Genomic DNA, 15815 nt, shown 5'->3' on the forward strand with positions numbered 1-15815 from the left:
GTAGGATAAATCAAAATTCAAAATAATAATTAAAATGCAAAAAGTATTTAAAATTATTTACCAAAAGATATTATATCATATATCAATAATTATTCATATTTTTATATAATTAATCAGTTCGGTTCGGTTTTTTCGGTTTTTTATAATAGAACCAAAACCAAACCAAATATTATCGATTTTTAAAATTTAAAACCAAAACCAATCCAAATCAAAAAATATATCGATTTACTTAATCGGTTTGGTTCGATTTTCGTGAACAGCCCTATAAATGCATAAGAACTTAAGAAAGACTAGGAAAGAAGAAAATGTCCAAAATAAATCTATTTCAATACAGACCATGTGCTAAGAGTCAAAAATATTACTACTATTAATAAGGGGGAATCGAGAGGAGCTTCCGGTTCATGTGCATTGACGGAAAAACCAATAATACTCCAACAATTCCGTATTTGTCCTCAGGGTCGGTTGAAGAGCTTCCCGTTGTCCAAGCGGATATGTTCTTCAGAGAGCGGCACATGAGGATTGGTAAAACGTGGCAGACACCACAGGTTTATTTACTGTCGGCTCTTCTGGCTAATTTCAATCTTCTTCCTCACTTTCCTTTCATCTGTCCGATTTTCGCTATAGGTGAGTTTTATTTTTCCAGTTTTTTCTTTTCCTTTTCCCGTGTTCTGGAATTATTGTTGCTTCTTTTTATCCGAAAATCTGGGAGAACATGAGCTCTCTTGCTTAAGTAGGATAGTGCAGAGACATGGCCATAATCTGTTTGCTCATTTGCCTGAATGAATTATTCCATTGTGTAATTGCTTCTATATTGCAATTCTGAATATATATTTGAGTTTCTCCTTACGTTGCTAAATAAGGAACAATGGTGGAGTTTGAGAACAAATTGAAATAATCTTTGACATATTTCACTGGTTTTCTGGAGTTGATTTGGATTGGGGCTTGGGAAATTGGACGAGGGAAGAGAAGTGAAGAGAAGAGAGAAAAACACACGGGAAAAGGGGAAAATGCTGATTGGTAAAGCTATTGTATTAAAGAACATGTCGGGGCTCTGCGCTCTTTCTTTTTGTGGCGAACAACCGAACCCTTGCGACCTTCTTCTAAGTTACTTATAATATTACGTAGTAGTTTTTTATGGCATGTTCAACAATAAGGTAGTTCCAGAAGTTTCTATTTGGTAGACTTCAAATGATGATCAATTTATAACCCCTTTAGAGTATTGATGGAACATGATAGAACATTCATATTGCCTTGCCCTCTGAAAAAATTGAACTAAACAAAATTTTTCGATTCAACCATCTCTTTGTCTACTTGAATCGGATATTTTGAATACCAACTAAGATTTAGAATACTAATAAATCACATAATATCCCCGGCTATTTTTATCTCTTTTTTGAAATTCAGAAATAGTAAGCGATTCCATAATACATAGCTGTTCCAGCTGAAATACTTGGAATAATTCTACCACTTCTACTAGGAGTAGCTTTTTTAGTGCTAGCTGAACGTAAAGTAATGGCTTTTGTGCAATGTCGAAAGGGTCCTGATGTAGTGGGATCGTTTGGATTGTTACAACCTCTAGCAGATGGTTTGAAATTGATTCTAAAAGAACCTATTTCACCAAGTAGTGCTAATTTCTCCCTTTTTAGAATGGCTCCAGTGGCTACATTTATGTTAAGTCTGGTCGCTCGGGCCGTTATACTTTTGATTATGGTATGGTATTGAGTCATGTCTAGCTTTTAACATGTAGTGCAACAATTTTGGTCCAAATTGTTGTGGAAATAAGCTTATAGCTAAGCTTTGCAGTGATGTTCAGTTTCAGCAGTGAAGTTTCAATAATCTATTAATCTCTACTGTATATAGACAGGAATACTCAAGGTTAGTTGAAAATCAATTCTCCAACTTATAGGAAGAGCAACACCCTAGGAATCCTCACGGTGTTTGTTTGTCATGATTGAACCGTTTAATCTGTATGCGACAATGGATAATTTGTACTGTATAAAATAGTGAAGTCTTAAATTTTACCGATTATGTGATGCACATTTGAATATATGCCCTTATGAATTGCCAATACCTAAGAAAGGTTATCTTGGTACTACTTCTTTCTGAATTTCTATAAGAAATTCTACCATCTTTAATCTTCCATGCCTCTCATATATGGGCACACTCACCTGCACGTATATGTTACTTGGAAAATGGTTCAACTCTGACAAAATAGTACAGTTAATATACCCGATCTTATTAGCAACTAGGGCCTTTATCTAAACTGCCTAAATAGTATAAAAGAGAGGATTAAAGATAAACTTCATATGATATGTCTGGAAGTGGAGTGCGCCATGATGATACAAGTGAACTAATGATTGTTAGAATTATTGTTCTGAAACTATTAGTGGAAGAAGACCAATAAGAGAAGCACAACTGATAAATAAAAAAGACAAGAAATATGAGAAATCACATATTTTAAAGGAGAAAAAGCACATTTTGATGCAATTACTATTCTTTGGCTGCAATGCCACATTAACAGTTGTTGTTCATGTCGGTTCCTTTTATTATTGAGCCTTCATCTTGAAGACGCAACCAAAGTTTTGGAAATGAATATTCTAAGCCTTTCCAGATCATTGAATGAAATGATGTTTTATGAATGATGATCATATACCACAACATGTTGGAACTATGGCCTCAGAGTATAGACCTTTCAGGATGTGTATTTCCTTCAATTTCCTTTAAAATACCTCATTTTTCTTTTGTTTGTTAAGTCGATGCTTGATTTTAATTATTTGACTATTCTCATTTGGGTATGTTACTATTATAGCATCAGTTTTCAGTGAAAATGTTACAGGAGATGCGTGATAAAATTTAGCACCTAACTGTTTTCCCTTAATTTTTTTTTATCTTTAAGTTATTAGGTTGTTGTTTGCCACTCGAAGATGTATTAACAGTATTTGTGTTACCGTACACTTATAGGCATATTTGTTTAACCAGAGGAGGTATGATGCGCATGCAATTATCAGCTGGAAGACAATCATGATCTCTTCAGTGCTTTTGTTGCATAAGACATTTTATTTTCCTCTATTTAACCATTCTCTATTGCTAAAATGGTGGCTTGCTTAGTCACTTGCTTACTGAGGTAGCTTTAAAGTATTAGTCGCTAAGCTGATATTGCTAGGATTGTGTTCCTGAAAGGGAAGAAACTGCAAGAAAAATGAATAGGATAACAAATACATATACATTTGTTTTCTCTGGGAAGAATAACAAGTTTTCTTCATCGAAAATAGAATGGCAAGTTTAGCAACATAACGCATGAATACACATATTCATCAGTTTTGTATATGACTGTTATAGTTTGCCATCCGTTATAGCGGGAAGGTAATTAGTTTTAGTGCTCTATTTCAGATGGATGCTCTCTTGCTTCCCTTGACGCCCTGACTTAGACTTAAACATTGTCTCTGTATTCTTGCTCTTTTTCCTTCTAAGTGCAGCTGGTCCAATCCATTGCACCAATACTAAGATGAAAGACTAGGACTGGAAGCCCTCCCTCCTCTTCCATGTGTCTTCATATGTGTTGATTCACATATTGTTGTGAGATTAGCTGCATCTAGATGTATTACAACCAAGGCCAAGTCAATGGCATTGTTGATTACGGTTGATTGAAATAACACTAGAGCATACAGTGTTTTTATGTTTTATTTTGCAGATATCATACTGAAAATACCTTATTATGCCTATGTTGTACATGGAACTCTGTTTCTTGTGGTTACTTATTTTCATTTTCAATATGTAAAACTATTTCTATTGGTACCAGCACAATTGAAGAACTATACCAAAATACCGAACATGTTGGGCTCATGCTAAGCTTAATAGGGAGAATAGAGGAGCTTGCGGTCAATGTGAATTGACCAAAAAACTATGATATTTTCGTTTATTCCCTAAAATACTCTTTCATGTGAACATGCTTGCCTACTTTTACATGGTTATTATTAGTATTATATTTTCAGTCATTTCAGTCCGTGGCGGAGGTAGAGTATTGGGACCGGGTTCGACCGAACCCAGTAACTTTGATTCGAACCCTGTGTTTGTCTTACTAAATCTTTTAAATATGTATAAATGATTAATTTAGAACCCAGTAACTTTTAACGATTAGAATCCCGAACCCATAAGCTCGAAATTCTGGCATTGCCTCTGATTTCAGTCACCTTTTGTAATTAAATATGAGAACACTTGCCTAACTCAGAAAATATGAGAACTCTGTTAGGACTATGCATAATAACTGTAGACGTGGAAGATGGGGGACCATTAATTTTTCATCCCATCATTCCCTAACCCATTATTTAATTTGGATAATCTTAAGCTATCTCGGGGAGAAATTCAAAAATAGTCAGATTTACAACTGGTCGTTCAAAAATAGCACAGTTTCAAAAGTAATCAAAATTTAGCCACTTTTCATGTAAAGATAAATCTGAGCGAAAACACTGTTCAAAACCCGGAAAATACGCCAGTATGTTATACTGGAGTTCCAGCATAAGTACGCTGGAACTCCAGCATAAGATGAGAGTTCCAGCATAAGTATACTAGAACTCCAGCATGATATACTAGAGTTTGGAGCACCGGTGCTCCAGTCTCCGGTATATTATATTGGAGTCAGCAAAGTATACCAGTTCAGCATAATATGCTGGAGTTCATACACAGGTACACCGAACTCTAGTATATTATGCTGGACCGGTCTCTGTTGCAGCAAAATAATGGCTATATTTCATTGACTTCGTAAACGCTGGTTATTTTTGAATGACCAATCCGAAAACTGGCTACATCGTGCTATTTTTACGCTATCTTGATTAAACATAAATGCTACTCCCTAAAACTAAATAGGAAACTTTAATAATACATATTTATTAGGCGAAAAGTTTTCATTGTCTTACTAAAATTTGGCGAAAAAGGGAAAAAGAATGTGGTTAGATAGTTAAACTAACTAAACTATTTGGAGTTCATGTAGTGGTACTTGAAATCAAATGGTTAAAAGTATTTTTATAATTACACGTAGAACCCATAGCTAGGTTTTGGTGATTACTCCCGTGTTACAGTACTTTGCTCTTTGTTGATTTGCCTTGGATGCATGCGGACGTAATTAGTGATTTCAATCTAAATTGGTTCCAATTGATATTGTCACAATACCTTTATTTACAGTTGTATTACTTTTTATATCTCACTTTGGTACTTGCAAAGAACAATAACAAAAAATTCGGAAAAGTAGTAAGGCATACTCATCATAGAATCAGAAGGGTAACACGATATATAATAAAATAATCTAATTTTAATCACGTTCACTAGTAGCTTAAACATAAGAGAGATGCAACCAAGTTGAGAAGTACGACAAAATGTTCAGCTACCTCAAATCCCTTTGCACAGATAATATTCAAAACGAGTCATCATGCATATCAAGTTCTTTTATTTTTGGCAAAATACCTTACCACTTCCCTAAACTTGTCACGGATTATTAGTTACAGCGTTAAACTATTCGTGGTCTTAATTACCCCTTCAACTAGGCCTTTTGAGAGCCCATTACCACCCTGGACGTTGATGTGGTAAATTGTGTGGGTGTACTCGCTTGCCACTTGAATTTTCTGTATATGTGGCTTTTTTTTGAAAAATAAAATATATTTTTACCTTTTAAAGTATGTTACTTTTTTTGATATTTTTTTTAAATACAATTTATAATAAAACTTGGATAGAACTACATTATTTAGGCTAAATTTTTTTATTTGGCTAAATTAATAAAGTTTTAGTTAATCTTTTTTTGAATTTGACCTGAACGTAAAGATTTATACAATTGAAATAAATAGTCAAAGCATCTAAAAAGTTATAAAAATACATAGTTTGAAATTAATTTTTTACCTGAAAAAAGTAAAAATACGCCGTTGAAATAAATTGTCATTGTATCAAAAGAAGAAATAAAAAAAGTGTACAATTGCAAAAAATAACTTACTCTATGGATACATTTTTAGAGCAATAAAAAAAAGGGCAGTCCCGTGCACTAAGCTCCCGCTATGCTCGAGGTCCCGGGAAGGGCCGGACCACAAGGGTATATCGTACGCAGCCTTACCCTGCATTTCTGCAATAAGTATTTTTTAGAGCAATAAGTATGTTAGAAATAATAATTATTTCTTGCAATTGTTCACTCTTTTTATTTCTTCTTTTGATGCAATGACTATTTATTTCAGTTGTGTAGTTTTACTTTTTCAGGTAAAATATGTAAAAAGTATATTTTTAGAGAAAATTCATTTTCAGGTCCGGCCCTGACTATTTACTTTTTAGATGTCTTGACTATTTATTTCAATTGTATAAATCTTTATTTTTAGGTTAAATTCAAAAAAAGATTAATTAAAACTTTATTATTTTTAGCCAAATAAAAAAAATGTATCCTAAATAATGTAGTTCTATCCAAGTTTTATTATAAATTGTATTCAAAAAAATTATCAAAAAAAGTAACATACTTAAAAAGGTAAAAATATATTTTATTTTTCAAAAAATGCCACATATACAGAAAAATCCATGTGGCAGGCGAGTGCACCCACACAATTTCCCACATCAGCGTCCAGGGGGGGTAATGGCTCTCAAAAGGCCTAGTTGAGGGGGGTAATTAAGACCACGAATAGTTTAAGGTTGTAAATAATAATCCGTGACAAGTTTAGGGGGGTGATAAGGTATTTTGCCTTTATTTTTTTAATGAGGAATAGATTTTTAAACCTTAACATTTTGTTCGTACAGAAAACCAAATTTGTCTGATGTATTAAACTGGAGTATCAAATGAACTAAACTATAGTACTTGAAAATATATATTCCCTTGTTTTGTAAACTTGCTTAACAATGCATTTAGCAATAGTTGCGCCAAAAATATACTAGTATCTTATATTTTGTTGTCATGACTAAAGCCCAATCGACTCAGGTTAAACCAGAAGGCGGAACTAAGGTGGCAAATTCTCACAATGATGCTATTTGTACTTTATTTTTATTTTTCTTCAATAGGAAATATGATGCTATCTTTCTGCATGGTGCATCTACTGTACAAATCTTTACAAGTTCGATTTTAGAAACTTGTGTATTATTTGACTTGCACTTTACAGATAGTTAAGACAGGAAGAAAGAGAGAGAACAAAAACAAATCTTACGATCTTCTTGTTTTAGAAAGGATATTATTAAACTATTTATTTTTTTTCCAAACCTCTTCGGTCTTTAAGTATGTCACAGGATTACCAAGTACTCTTTACATCAGCAGCTTGCAAGGACCATCAATAATATTTAATACAACAGAAAAAAGATTTTACCCAATAGCAGGCATCTTTAGTCTTCTCTCCTTTACACTTAACAAATTTCAAGAACTCCAGACGACTACCAATCCAAAGTAAAACTCACAGTTATCTCACAAACAAGATTTCCGAGTACACTATGTGCATTCTTCTTCTTGTACAGCAAAACAAGGAAATTTGCGTGATGCCTATAGTTTCGGACTCACAAATTAATTGTCGTGGACGTAGGTATCAATTTTTCAGTTTATTGTTCTTAACTAAGCACTAGAAAACCTATTACTCATTGAGGTGTAAAGTGATCTCTGCACTAAAGCAGCCATTAAGAGGTGGCATTGAGTCCATAAAAGCAGGAAGCCAAGTTCACATGCAAAGTAAGGGCCATTTTTCCCTGTACAATGTAATAAGTTGGATATAGTTTGGCTACAAATAGTGGAGGTAGAGTAGCTCAATACAAATCAACACATGGTTGGGACCTAAACTTCAGGAGAAACCGTGAAGAATGGGAGATTATTAGGGTGTCACAGCTTTTGGGTAAACTGGAAGGGGCAGTTCTTACTCCTGCAACAACACAACAACAACAACCCAGTATAATTCCACTTAGTGGGGTTTGGGGAGGGTAGTGTGTACGCAGATCTTACCCCTACCCTAGGGTAGAGAGGCTGTTTCCAAATAGACCCTCGGTATCCTTCCCTCCAAGAACTTCTCGCCTTGCTTTTGGGGAGATTCGAACTCACAACCTCTTGGTTGGAAGTGGAGGTTGTTTACCATCAGAGCAACCCCTCTTGTCTTCTTACTCCTGGGAGGGCAGATTTGTTAAGATGGAGGCATCAAAGAGATGCGAACTCGGTGAAATCTGCCTACGAGGTTTTATAGAAGTAGAACCTAGAAACCACACTGCTTAGCCTTAGAATGTTTATCTGAAAAAACTATGCACCTCCGAAAGTCGGAGGTTTTTGTTGGATTGCAGCATATGTGGCTTGTCTCACACAGTATAATCTACAGAAGAGAGGTCTGTATACCTGCTGTAGATGCTACATGTGCGAGAAGGTGAAGATACAAACCATTTCTTTTTTCATTACAAGGTGGTAAGGCAGCTTTGGGACATGCTCTTGGATTGTCTGCCATCAACCGGGTGGTGTCTAAGAATGTGAAAATATATTGTTAAGCTGATCAGTAAGGAGAATGGGTGAGGAAGTTTTGGATCACAATACCTGCTTGCTTTTATTTTGGTAATTTGGCTGGAAAGGAACCAAAGATGCTTCGAGGGGATGGCTGAATCTAAAAATATGTTCATAGATTACAATATAGATGTCTTTATTTGGCTTTTTAGATAACCCTTTTTATATTTTGTTTCCATGTTGTTTCAAGACTTCTTTATGTTATGTAATTTCCTTTTATTCAGCTTCTCGATTGACGAGGCTAGAGCTAAAAACCAGCTTAGACTTATACTACCCCATCCCAATAAATAGACCTTCTTTCCTTTTCGGTAGGCGCGAAAAAGTTAAGACTTATTTCGTTATACAACAAATTTTTCTCCCTCGAACAAAATTTAAACTATCTGTATATCAAACTTGATGTGACACCTTTCAACTAACTGCTCCAAATTTTCACATTTCAATTATTATAAACACGTCTCTACCAAAGCCAATCCATGCAAAGCCAAAAGAGATCTAACATATTAGCTATTTGTGATGAACACAGCAGTTACTAAGAGTCGTTTTACCCTTTTCAACGAAAAACACAGCTAGATTTAGCATTGTAATGATTCAATTTCTTCTTAGTTTTTGGCTTCACATTTGAAGTATTTTTAGGATTTACTATTATCAGCCCCTTGAAAGGTTTTCCTAGGCTTTCCTCTAAACGCCATGGCTTTGACAGGATTGGAAGTAAAACTGCTTCATCCTGAGCTCCACTTACAAGAGCCTTTCTTTTCAAGACATTTCCACCAGGTAGAGTTTTTTCTTTTTGAATGAATGAATCAATCAATTATACCTCAATTGTTTTTTTAGTTTCAGAATTTAGGGAAGATAAGGATATAGCATATCTGATAGCCATTCCCAAAAGTCATTAGTGCGGGCTCTTAGGCTTAAATTTTTAACAAATAGACCTTGCTGGAATTCATGCAACAGTCTGTTCTATCAAAACTTGCTCAACCTAGCAAGAAATTGTTCCTCAAGGTTTGCTGCAAAGCTGTATTCAGCGGAATGCAACTTACAACCGCTCCATGGGTTGTTCTCAAACAGGTAATAACATTGATGTCTCCGTGATTGAGAGAGAAAATGTACTTTTATATCAGAATTCATATTTCTTTTTTGATAACTTAGAGGATAATGTATTTCATTAAACTCAAAAGTCATTGTAAGATAAGAAATAACAATAAGATCTACCTTCAAAAGCTCTAGATACGCTGTAAAACCTAATTTCTTTACAAGGAAACAAATACGAACCATCAATGCTTAGTGCCTGGAGAACCTTTTTTTTTTAAAAATTTCTTGTAAGTTAGTGGTTGGAGAACTTCACAATCGTTAAATATAACAACAGGTACCATCACAATCACCCATAAAGTACTAGATTTTTAGCCAGGAAATTCTAGCTGATAACTTCACCAAGAGCCTAATGCATCACCTTCAGTGTATGTTTCAAAAAGTTTTAAATAAAAGCACTAACTGGATACTTGGCCAGTAAGTGATCATATAGTTATTCTATTCAAAATGAAAAAGAGATAGAAACCAACCATCATCTTAGACTTTAGCATTTAGCACAACGATACCTTCACCATCTAAGCAACGGAAAGAAGTGTCACAAGAACTTCCAGATTAGCATCCTAAAATAAAATACGTTTATACAGCTATCTAGGTTGATCAGAAGAAAGGAAAAAGACAACGAATACTTCTAAGATAGCAAGACCAGGAAGAAAATTAGTCTCCAAACAATTTCAGCTTCATAAACGAAAGAAGAGGAAAACAAGTTCAGAATAACACCTGAGCAGGAATGTAGTGGACATCCTCAACCAGAAAGTCAGCAGCTTTTAATTCTTCACTTTTAAGCAAATGACAAACACTTTTTGTCATATCTTCATCATTATTTTGAGATGTAATGGCAATCAGATCAATATCCCCGTGAGGTAGGTATGTGTTCAGAGGGGCCGAGCCAAATGGGAAAACCTGTAAAGGAGATGAAGAATTCAACATGCTCCGTGATTAAACTAAGACTTCTCATTTAAGGTTCTATCTTGTTTCATCATGTCACCTCAGTGAGAAATCATTTAGTAACTATGCACAATCTATTGTACAGCAAAAAATCATTAAAACGTGGAGCATTACCAAGACGAATATCCCCATATTTTTTAGTAACAGGTTCTAATAAATCGACCATATATTGCATTTTTGGCAATGTCTTTGTTAATATAAAGGGAAATAGTGAATTAATTAGATTTTGCTATAGCGGTGAAATGAATAATCCTCAATGCAATTCAGAGAACTCTTAATTCTCGTGAAAACAAATAAAGAAGAGAAGTTATTGGTGCTGAGTGTTTGTATAAAGAACAGAAATTCCACGGACTGAATGTAACCCAGCGAAACACGCTATTCGCACAACACCCTTTTGTTCTCTATTATGGCAAATATAAAAAACTTCAGGGCCATGGCTTGCTTGTGGGTTGGGGCTACCCGGTTGACTAACCAAGGTGGGCGCAAGCCAGCCCATACAGCATCGAGATGAAAAAAAGAAGTAACAGATAACAAATATAGACATGTGAAATGATAGTCTAGCTAACCTCAACTCCAAAGTTCTCTCTCATTAACCTCCCCATGTAATTGACAATCCTCATCCTTGTTTGATCAGACTCTATAGTTGGGGTCAACACAGATAGTATGTCTTGGATAGTTCTTTTGGCCGTTGGCCGACATTCGTACCCAATCGGAAGTTGGTATTGACTTGACATAGAACAGGAAGGTGAAATCAAGGAGGTGAAAGAGATTGACGAGAAACAACCAATAGAAGTCTCCATGCCAGGAGTTTCTAATTGAACCTTTGTAACAATTTCAATACTCAGCGCTGATTGTAACAATGCCAGAAGAATCAAGAGATGGCATTAGCATTGGCAGAATTTTATAAATTTATGACATCCCAGGAAATAAAACTATTCAAAGACAATGATCTCATTCAGATCAGTATCCAAAATCGTGTGCACAAGACCAAACTGCAACTAAAAGGACTGTGGGTAAGGTGGGACTGAGAGCCGTAGCCTTCACCACCCAGAAGATCTCCTGAAAAGATCATTTTTAGCAGCCAGCGAGGCTAACTGGTTTGAGAAGCCATTTCTCAAGCAAGTTAAACTTGGGTAAGCATCCGAAGTCCCAAGAATCGTAAGTACAAATCCAATCGAAAGAGAGTGAAAAATCAATGACTGTTCAGGTGAAAAAAGTCACCAGAGGGAGTGACAGAATTTGCAAGCTGTTTGACTCAATGAACAAATGGTAGAAAAAATGATCTCTATAACCTGTGAGGAAATCAAGAGGGAAAGCTTAAAGGACAAAGAACTTGGATGAGAATGAGAAGCTCTTTAATTCCGTAAGTAAATTTGAAGCTATGTTGCGCGGACTCTCCAAAATGTAGCTGCAATCGTGTCGGATCCTTCAAAAATGCACTACTTTTGGAGGATCCGACACGTATCCGGCCACATTTTCAGAGAGTCCGAGCAGCATAGATTTGAAGTGATATCTAATAAATCTAGACAGAAACAACAGAAGAAGGATACATGAGAAAAGGTGCTACAACTGGGTAAGACTCATTTCCTATAAAATGGTCAGGATGACGTTTGGCCACAGCATAAAGAGGTAAACAGGGCTACGCCAATTTCAAAAGTTTCACTCTTCCTAAAAGATTTGATTTCTATCTTAGCATGACTAAATCCTCTGACTTCATGAAAAATAGGGGATATCTCATCAAAGCTACAACGGGGATAAGAATTATTTTGAAGATTTGATGAATCTATATCCATATTACATTTTATTCAACATTTGGTAGGTGTTGACAGCTAAGCTTTAGCTTCATACTCATCCATGACTGTGAACTGTGGCTATAACCGCCAGAGAAAGAGACAAGCGCAATAACCTTTGAGGAATCTTTTTTTAATAAAGAGCATTTGATGAATCTCTCTAAAACTTTTTACCATCGCCACCTCTGGTATTCTGACAACAATTTGATGTTTAAAAAAAGACAAAAAGAATTAAAAGGAGAAAAAGGAAAACGAAAAAAGAAAAATGTAGGTTTTGTCGAAAGATGCAAGAAGTTCACCATAAAATTATAGTCCCTCCCATATAGAGAAACTACCAATCTGCCTCAGTCCAACTGTCCTTTAGGAAAAAAATTTGAGAAGTCATTTTATAGCTGCTTGCTAACTCAAAGGTCCAGCCTATTTTTACAGATAGGTCAACAAGAATGTTAGACATCAAAATTGGATCAAATTCGATGAGTAATTTACTGGCAAGACCGGATATTCCCGCCTACATGAAGCTAAAGGCAACAAAATCTACAACTGAATTGAAATCTTAGATCTTTTACAGCTAGTAACCAGCTTACTATTACATTGAGGCCCGTAATTAAATTAATAACTTTTCATCCAAAGGTCGCATTAGAGGGTTAGTTTCTGGCATGTAAGTACATAAGGAAAAAAATGGCGATAATAGACATATCAATGTCAAGGGGCAAACCAAATAACAAGTTCCGCAGGACTGGAAACCATCATAGCAATTTTAAAATGCAAAAACTTTTTACTTCAGAGTTGCAGCTTTAGTTAAGTCTAGTTTCTTTTAATGGTTAAGCTGGCACAATGCATGAACTCTCTTCCAGTGCAAACACCTAGCTTATTTGTGCTAGAATGAATGTTTAGATTCACTCCAATACTACAAACCAAAGAAAATTCAATTCTAAATTTCAAATTATGATATCAAATCAGCCTAAATAAAAGCATCATGGCCTGGGTAAATATCTCATTCTTCTTAGCAATCAAAAAAATGTATCTCATACTTCCTATTATCAATCATCAACTATACAAATCTATAGTTCCACTCTACTCTATTTAGGTCCTTCAATATAATATAAATGAAAATCCGACTGAACAACTTTTTGGGAGAGTAATTGAAGTTCTGTAGCCTAAATCGAATAAAAATTACTACTGACAGTATATGTGAATATTATTATTATCAATATTAAAAGCATGCGGCAGTTGTAATCAAGAATAAGATTACAAATATCTAAGACTTATGAAATTTTACCAAGTCGAATTCCTCCTTATTTTTCTATATTCGGACGACCTTTGTCCTCTTTCTTTGATTGTTGCTTAGTAGTACGCTTCGAACCGAAAACGCGCCATGCTATCTGCGCTTCCGACAAAGAAGAGAAAAAACCATTACTTTCCCACGCGCTGCCGCTGAGTTATTAGATATAAATCCACGCGCCGCCACTACCGGAATTAATGGCACCAAAATTGTCCCTTCTTTGTAAATATTAAACATTTGCCTTTGTAATCACTTTAAATTAATTACTACATTAGAGAATAAAATTAACATGAAATAATCATGAAAAATATATATATATATATATATATATATATATATTGGAGTGAAAAAACTGACTTGACATCTTTATTTGGCCAAGAATCATATTTATCTATTTTGTAGTTATTTGACATTTTTTAATTCATTTATCTAAACAAAAAAGTTTTATATGAAAAGTCGCAACTAAATGTGATCGCTAACCGTTTTACCTCTATTAGTAATAAAGACTAATTATTTATAGACAACCGTTTTTATCCTCAAACTTCTATCGCAAAGTCACTTTTAAAATTTATATACTATATTAAAAGCGCGAAGGTCCTTAGCGAAATGTCGTTTGTCTTTTTTACCCTCTTAAAATATAGTTCATACTAGACAAAATAGTCATTTAATTATTTTCCTAAAATTGAGTTATTTAAAATCAACTAAAATTATGGCTATTAAATCTTTCCTTATTTGAATAATGTAGGAACTCCTAATATTTAGGAAATTAAAGTTATTGAGTAAAATTATACTTACAAAAATACTTTTCTTAGCAATAATTTTGCAAAGTAAACTATATTAAAAGTTGAACTTTTAAGTTAATTATTTAAAACACGTAATATTAACCATATTAAAAGTTATATTAGATGTTAAACTCTTTGCATTATACAAGACTTCTTAGATCAGCTAATATTATTTTTTTGTGATTTTTTAAACGTGAGTATTTTTTAGGAGTTTGAAATTTTAAAATATTTTGATCATTAACTCTTTTTTTATTTGAACTAAGTAAAAACTACTAATATGTACCAACTCAAAATATATGTAAATCCCTAGCCCAACATTTTGAACTTTATAATATTTCTAATATACTACTTACCAAGTTAACCCATTCATACCAATCACTCAATTTTCTCTTCCTCCTTTATAATATCTGGTGATGAAAAGTTAATGATATAAAGGTTAAACCTCAATGTCTTTAAAATTGCATTCTTCCCAAACTCATGAAAAAAAATAAGGAATAAGAAGATTTGTCCAAAAAGAGAATTTACTAATACAACTCTAAAGTTACATGATAACTTTATTACATTAATAATCTTGAACTTATAGTAAAAAATATTTCAGATTTTAAACAAGAAATAACGAGATGCGGTCAATAAGAGTCAATTGCACTAATAATTTTGAAAATATAACTGTCCAAAGTAAAATATTATATCGATATTTTACCCTTTGAAAATAATTTTTTATTGAACAAAATTATAATTACAGTTAAATATAAAATTTTGGATGAGTTCATACTAAGAATTTGAATAAAAATAAATTACTTTTTAAAAAACAAATAATTAAGTTCTTAGAACTAATAGCAAAATAAATTCAATTCACTTCTTTTTAAAACTATTCATATACAAAAAATTATTTTTCAAGTTGATAAAACTCATATGGTACATATATTTTAATTTTCATAAGAAAGATACCGGCGAAAAGAAAAATTAGAGATAGAGAAAAGTTGATTATATCAAGTTGGTTAAGTGCAAATTTGAAGCGATAAGGATAAAATATTAAAAGACAAAATGTATTCTAAATGAGTTGTATTTTTTCTTCATTCATTATTATAAAGAGTGACAACTCTCTATATTTTTTATATATTATTTCTTGTAAAATATTAACTCAACTATTGGCGGAGCAAACGAGAAAACAAGAATAATAAGGCATTCGATGACTTATGTGATGACATATTACTTTTTTCTATTTTTTATTTTACAACCCAGACATATTATGTACTATATATAAGAAAGATAGAGAGAGATGTTTTTCCAAAATCGTATATTTATGAATATAGGATATACGCGCAAAACGCGTACTCTAAGACTAGTACTATATTAAAAGCACGAAACCCCTTAGCGAAATATCGTTCGCCTTTTTTACAATTTAAAAATATAGTTCACACTAGATAAAATAGTCATTTAATTATTTTTCTAAT

At 33.7% G+C, this 15815-nt stretch overlaps 2 long non-coding RNA genes across 2 annotated transcripts; one reads left to right on the forward strand and one right to left on the reverse strand.

The window, feature by feature from the left end:
* The first annotated feature begins 296 nt into the window (after positions 1-296).
* On the forward strand, positions 297-3832 carry LOC107804718 (uncharacterized). The gene is made up of 2 exons (XR_001652285.2): positions 297-624; positions 3391-3832. It is a non-coding gene; the product is annotated as an uncharacterized LOC107804718 (long non-coding RNA).
* Positions 3833-5893: 2061 nt separating this feature from the next.
* LOC107804717 (uncharacterized) lies at positions 5894-13838 on the reverse strand. The gene is made up of 3 exons (XR_001652284.2): positions 13577-13838; positions 10280-10462; positions 5894-6103 (listed from the first exon to the last, which is right to left on the reverse strand). It is a non-coding gene; the product is annotated as an uncharacterized LOC107804717 (long non-coding RNA).
* Positions 13839-15815: the final 1977 nt, after the last annotated feature.

This window comes from Nicotiana tabacum, chromosome 6, assembly GCF_000715075.1.
Source record: "Nicotiana tabacum cultivar K326 chromosome 6, ASM71507v2, whole genome shotgun sequence".
Taxonomy (NCBI): Eukaryota; Viridiplantae; Streptophyta; class Magnoliopsida; order Solanales; family Solanaceae; genus Nicotiana; species Nicotiana tabacum.